The sequence below is a fragment of the Nerophis lumbriciformis genome, linkage group LG26 (assembly GCF_033978685.3).
Source record: "Nerophis lumbriciformis linkage group LG26, RoL_Nlum_v2.1, whole genome shotgun sequence".
Lineage (NCBI taxonomy): Eukaryota > Metazoa > Chordata > Actinopteri > Syngnathiformes > Syngnathidae > Nerophis > Nerophis lumbriciformis.
Window position 1 is genome coordinate 11,136,360 of NC_084573.2, and position 6,772 is coordinate 11,143,131.

Below are 6,772 nucleotides of genomic sequence, written 5' to 3' on the forward strand. Positions count from 1 at the left end.
AAATGAGCGAGTACACTATCATTTCTTACAAGTTGTTTGTTGTCTGAAATGGAAAAAAAAGCCCAGGCCGAAGTGAAAGTAGTAATTCAAAACATTATATTAACTGCTTTGTGAATTTGATGCCTATTAACTATTGTCAAGCTTTAATAATGAGCTTTTTAAGATATACAGCAGGTTTCCTCTTGCAAAGGAACCATGCAAATAAATCAAATCACGCTTGGTTCAATTGGTGTGAGGAAGTGTTTTGCATGTTCAAGCGCTCTCATGAGCACGAGAATGTTCTGGGAACTCCCTCACTGTGATAACGTCCATTTACCATTACATTTAATGAAAATATACTATGGCGTTACGCATTATCCTTTCAGTTTCAGCACTCGATCAAAAATAATCAACATGACAACTATGGTGTGAACTCTTCTTTTGTGGAAAGTATTCAATCGGGGCGGTATAGTTCGGTTGGTAGAGCGGCCGTGCCAGCAACTTGAGGGTTGCAGGTTCGATCCCCGCTTCCGCCATCCTAGTCACTGCTGTTGTGTCCTTGGGCAAGACACTTTACCCACCTGCTCCCAGTGCCACCCACACTGCTTTAAATGTAACTTAGATATTGGGTTTCACTATGTAAAGCGCTTTGAGTCAATGGAGAAAAGCGCTATATAAATATAATTCACTACAATTAAAAATGCATTTACCACGGCAAAATAAATGCCGTCACACATTTAAAATAAGGGTTCTTTAGATGAAAACAAATTCAAGAAATATTATTAGAGATGTCCGATAATATCAGACTGCTGATATTATCGGCCGATAAATGCTTTAAAATGTAATGTCGGAAATTATCGGCATCGGTTTCAAAATGATCGGTATCGGTTTCAAAAAGTAAAATGTATGACTTTTTAAAAACGCCGCTTTGTACACGGACGTGGGGAGAAGTACAGAGCGCCAATAAACCTTAAAGGCACTGCCTTTGCGTGCCGGCCCAATCACATAATATCTACGGCTTTTCACACAAACAAGTGAATGCAAGCATACTTGGTCAACAGCCATACAGGTCACACTGAGGGTGGCCCTATAAACAACTTTAACACTGTTACAAATATGCACCACACTGTGAACCCACACCAAACAAGAATGACAAACACATTTCGGGAGAACATCCACACCGTAACACAACATAAACACAACAGAACAAATACCCAGAACCCCTTGCAGCACTAACTCTTCCAGGACGCTACAATATACACCCCCCGCTACCCCCTACCCTCCCACCTCAACCTCCTCATGCTTTCTCAGGGAGAGCATGCCCCAAATTCCAAGCTGCTGTTTTGAGGCATGTTAAAAAAATAATGCACTTTGTGACTTCAATAATAAATATGGCAGTGCAATGTTGGCATTTTTTTCCATAACTTGAGTTGATTTATTTTGGAAAACCTTGTTACATTGTTTAATGCATCCAGCTGGGCATCACAACAAATTTAGGCATAATAATGTGTTAATTCCACGACTGTATATATCGGTATCGGTTGATGTCGGAATCGGTAATTAAGAGTTGGACAATATCGGAATATTGGCAAAAAAGTCATTATCGGACATCTCTAACTATTATGTATTGTAGCCTCCAGAATAAGCTATTTTTATTTTAGCCTATGCCAGGGGTGCCCATTACGTCCATCGCAGCTACCGGTCGATCGCAGAAGGTGTGTCAGTTGATCGCCAGCCAGGTATTAAAAAAATTTGCGATTATCAATCTTCACTATGACGTGACATTCGTCACTTGATTGACATTCGCCTCATCTTGTGACATGACGCTGGTTGCAGCGAGCTCGGTATTGAGGAAAAAAACGACTGACAAGAAGGCGATAAACACTTTTTTATTTCAACAGACTCTCAGTCTATTCAATTGAATATAAGTTGAAAAGGATTTGCAAATCATTGTATTCTGTTTTTATTTACGAATTACACAACATGCCAACTTCACTGGTTTTGTATTTAAAGACAGAACTTTGTGTTATAGGTGACTAAGTATAATATTATCAGTAGTTTAAACATTGTATCATTGCATTCCAATTGTTTGCTCCTTTTTCTTCAATTTTACTGTTGTTGTTTTTTTAGATAGATGTTATTCTTTGAAAATGCACACCTTTTTAAATGTTCACAGACACGTTGGGTATATTTGCCTTCTTTGTAGCGCAACGCACCAACAGCTCAACTGTTTTATGCAATCTATTGTCCCAATTTCACTGCAGCGCGAGTCCACTTTCACAATGTAATTTGATTAAACAGTAAGTCAGGGTCATGGACTATGGACCCAATTTCATGTGGGTGTGAAATTTCATTTATTTAATGTACCTTGAATTAAAAAAAAAAAATGTAACGCCATAGAAAAAAACTAGGTGAGGTCATTGTGTATTTTAAAGGGCCCAAGGCTGCTCATTTCTAAAACTTTTAAATTGATATTGAATTCCAGTGGGGCACTTTAGTTGTGCTATTTAATAAAATACTCCAGAAATCCACATATTATCCGCGGGATAATATTTTGATGAGACAGCCTCCTACTCTGACTACGCCTACTCTGTTGGGTTGGCTTCATGAAGTCAATTTATTATGTGTTTTGTTGATGAAATGCTGCTTTGGTACATTTTCCATATCAGCAGCCCAAAGTGGAAAAACTTTGGACACCCTTGTGCTAAAGTTTGACATATACACGCAGCGAGTAAGTGCGGAGAGGGCCTAAAAACGTCTTTTTAAAATCCATTCTTCAATATTTTGAATCGATTCAGAATCCTAATAAAAATACGAATCGGTTTCTTCCACATCCCCACAGCATACACTAACTAGAATAATCATGGGAGTACGCCTGTCAAAGTGTGACGTTACAAATGACACAGTTAAAAGAAATATTACAAAAACACAGGCATCCAATACAGTGTTATGATTTGACACTTTGGGATTGTTTAACACTACTGTCAACATTGTAACAACAAACAAAGATAATCTGCAGCGTCTTCAGTTAAGGCCACCAGACATCACAAGTTTACTAAGTACTCAGGCCTGCTTAATTTGATATAACTGCCAGTTTAATTGCGACAGCGTTGACACCATCTTATGGACTTTGTGAGTAAATCAGATTAATGACCATGAATTGAACGTAGACACATACACAACACAGTATTTACTTACATTATATGACCCAATCCAAACAACCTTTTCCACTTATGGCACTAAAAAAAGGTAACCATGACAAAAAGTCAACACGCATGGTCACACATAACACAACCTTCTCACTGAACTTTGTGGATATCATAAAATACATCCTTACTCCATACATTTTTCAAAGGGACCCCCATTTAAATCCTTTACAATGCCTGATGGGAAAAATGCAAAACTCTCTCCACACTTATCCATATTTGGCGCATTTTAGCTGCTTAATATTCCTGATTGACTACAAAACTTTAAGGAGGTTGTAACGGAAGTAAACAAGGTCGGAGTCGAACTTTCACATTCTCTTAATATCCAATTATACTAATTATTAATTATATATTCATTAATATTTATATATAAATATATTTATATATACATACATATATATATATATTAGGGCTGTCAAACGATTAAAATATTTATCGTGATTAATTGCAGTTTCTTCATACTTAACTCAAAATTAATCGCGATAATCGCAAATAGATATAATTTTTCGTCCTTAGCTGTCTTTCAGAAAGCAAACATAAGAACGAGCTTAAAAAGTAGATGTGTTTCTGTCAGGGGGTTCATCTGTGGAACAGCTTGGATGATTCCTTAAAATGTTCCAGTTCCATTCACACATTTAAAAAACACTTTAAGATGTTGTCCAATGTCTTGGAAAAATACATCACTCTTGAATCAACACAGTCGTTAATACTATGATCAATGTTAATTACAAACTAAATGTGGGTTATAAATAATAATGGAAGTATATAGTATATATGTATATAATTAATAATTATATAATATATATGTATATAGTATATAATGGGTACAAAGGTATATTTCACATGTCTTTACTGTGTATATAATTGAACAGTGTTTATATTGTGTACAAGGTGTATTTATAATATGTTGTGCAAAGGAAATTTCATAATTTTTGGAAGCTCATCTTGTATTTGACATTGTTTATAGGGTTTGGTGCAATAAGTGTTCAACTTCAGCCTAAACCCTTTCGATCTGCAACATTTTCAATTTATCAATGTACAACTGTTTGTTTATGTAAAACTGTTTGTTTATTTTGTTGACCGACCGAAGAAATAAAAAACTAAACTAAAAAAATTATAAAATAAATGTATAACAGATCATTTTTAACTTTGCTCAAAAGACAATTAGTTTGCTTTAATTAACTTTTTTTTTCACATTATCATTTTTTTAAAAGCTAACCACAAAAAGCACATAAACAAGCTTTTAGAGACAATAAAAAAAATACCTGCAGTACGTTGGTGTCTTGCCAGATGTGGTATTTTGTGGGAATACAGAATTTGTATTCCTGCTGTAGGACCACTTGCATTTAGAGGAGGAGCTACAAATCCATGTTTAGATAGCAGTTTCACGCATTAATAAAACAAAATGTGAATTGTTGTGATCATGCTTTGACTGTCAAAGATGTTTGGTAACATATAATGTGATATTTCGACCTGAATAAATGCTTCTGATGTTCTGTACATATTGCTATTACGTACATATATACGCTATTACAATACACTTTATTTCAAGCTGCCAGAAAACATTTACTCAGGTAGAAATATCACAGAATATCATTACAAACAGCTTTGACAAAGCTGTATCGTATTGTAAGACTATTTTTCCTTGTTTTGTTGGTTAGACCGGATGTGAAGCATAGCCCGTTATTGTGAAGCCGGACTTGTGTGATTGGTATGAGAAAAGACTTGACATATTTTGACGAAAGTCTCCGATGAAAGTGACTTTAGACTTCCTCGCTACCGTCTTTGTTTCTGCTGAGCTTTTATTCCATTTTACTAAAGCAGTTTGAGTAACAATCTACATTGTATGTTATGTATGCACTTAACTGTAATGTAAACACGAACAGGAAGCTCCTCCTCTCTGCAAGTGGCACAGCTCACCAGCAGCATTCGTTCCAATGTCGTCGTCTCACGGCAATGGAAGATAAAATTGTCATTTCCTTAGAACGACTTGTCATGGCATGACCTGAGACTTCTAGAATGTCCCAATTTTTTTGTACATTTCTGCTTGCTGTTTTTGCCATAAAATTTTCCGAAGCTACGGAATAGGCCGTGGGTCGAAAAGAAGTCAGGGCGTTAATGGCGCGTACATTTTTTTTTTATCACCGTTAAAGGCCCTTATTGTTAACGCATTAATATCGTGTTAACTTTGACAACCCTAATATATATATATATATATACACACTATATTGCCAAAAGTATTTGGACACCTGCCTTGACTCACATATGAACTTGAAGTGCCATCCCATACCTAACCCATAGGGTTCAATATGATGTCGGTTCACCTTTTGCAGCTATTACAGCTTCAACTCTTCTGGGAAGGCTGTCCACAAGGTTGCGGAGTGGGTTTATAAGAATTTTCCACCATTTTTCCAAAAGCACATTGGTGAGGTCACACACTGATGTTGGTCGAGAAGGCCTGGCTCTCACTCTCTGTCAGAGGTGGGTAGTAACGCGCTACATTTACTCCGTTACATCTACTTGAGTAACTTTTGGGATAAATTGTACTTCTAAGAGTAGTTTTAATGCAACATACTTTTACTTTTACTTAAGTATATTTATAGAGAAGGAACGCTACTTTTACTCCGCTACTTTTATCTACATTCAGCTCGCTACTCGCTACTAATTTTTATCGATCTGTTAATGCACGCTTTGTTTGTTTTGGTCTGTCAGACAGACCTTCATAGTGCCTGCCTTACTGGTGACGTTCCACTTCGTTCCACCAATCAGATGCAGTCACTGGTGACGTTAGACCAATCAAACAGAGCCAGGTGGTCACATGACCTGACTTAAACAGGTTGAAAAACTTATTGGGGTGTTACCATTTAGTGGTCAATTGTACGGAATGTGTACTGTACTGTGCAATCTAATAATAACAGTTCCAATCAATCAATCAAAAGTGTGAAGGAAAAAATATACTTTTTTATTTCAACCGTACATCCTGTCAAAAGCCTAAAGACTGACCGCACTTGAGGACGTTCCTGTCTTCACAATAAAAGTGCCGCTCCATCGCGCCTGCGCTTTCAAAACAAGAGTCTCCGAAAGCCAGCGCAAACAAGCTAGCAAGCTACGGAGTTTGACGCCAATATATTTATTGTAAAGTATATAAAAACGAATATGGAAGCTGGAAACTTTCATGTGGTATTAGACAGAAAGGAGGAACTTTTCTTCTCCTCCATTTGAAAACGTGGATGTTATCATCACTGCTGTCTGATTACAATCAACGCAAGTCATCAGAATCAGGTAATACATCAACTTATATTCTAGTCTTCATGAAAGAAAGGAATCTATATGTGTTAAACATGCATGTATATTCATTAAAACACCTTTAACATGTAAACAAAAACAGCAAAATAAATACATATAAATGATATACTGTATATATCAATGTATATGTATCTATGTATATATATATATATATATATATATATATATATATACAGTATATATATATATATATATATATATATATATATATATATATATATATATATATATATATATATATATATATATATATATATATGATATGAGTGTGTATGTTACTC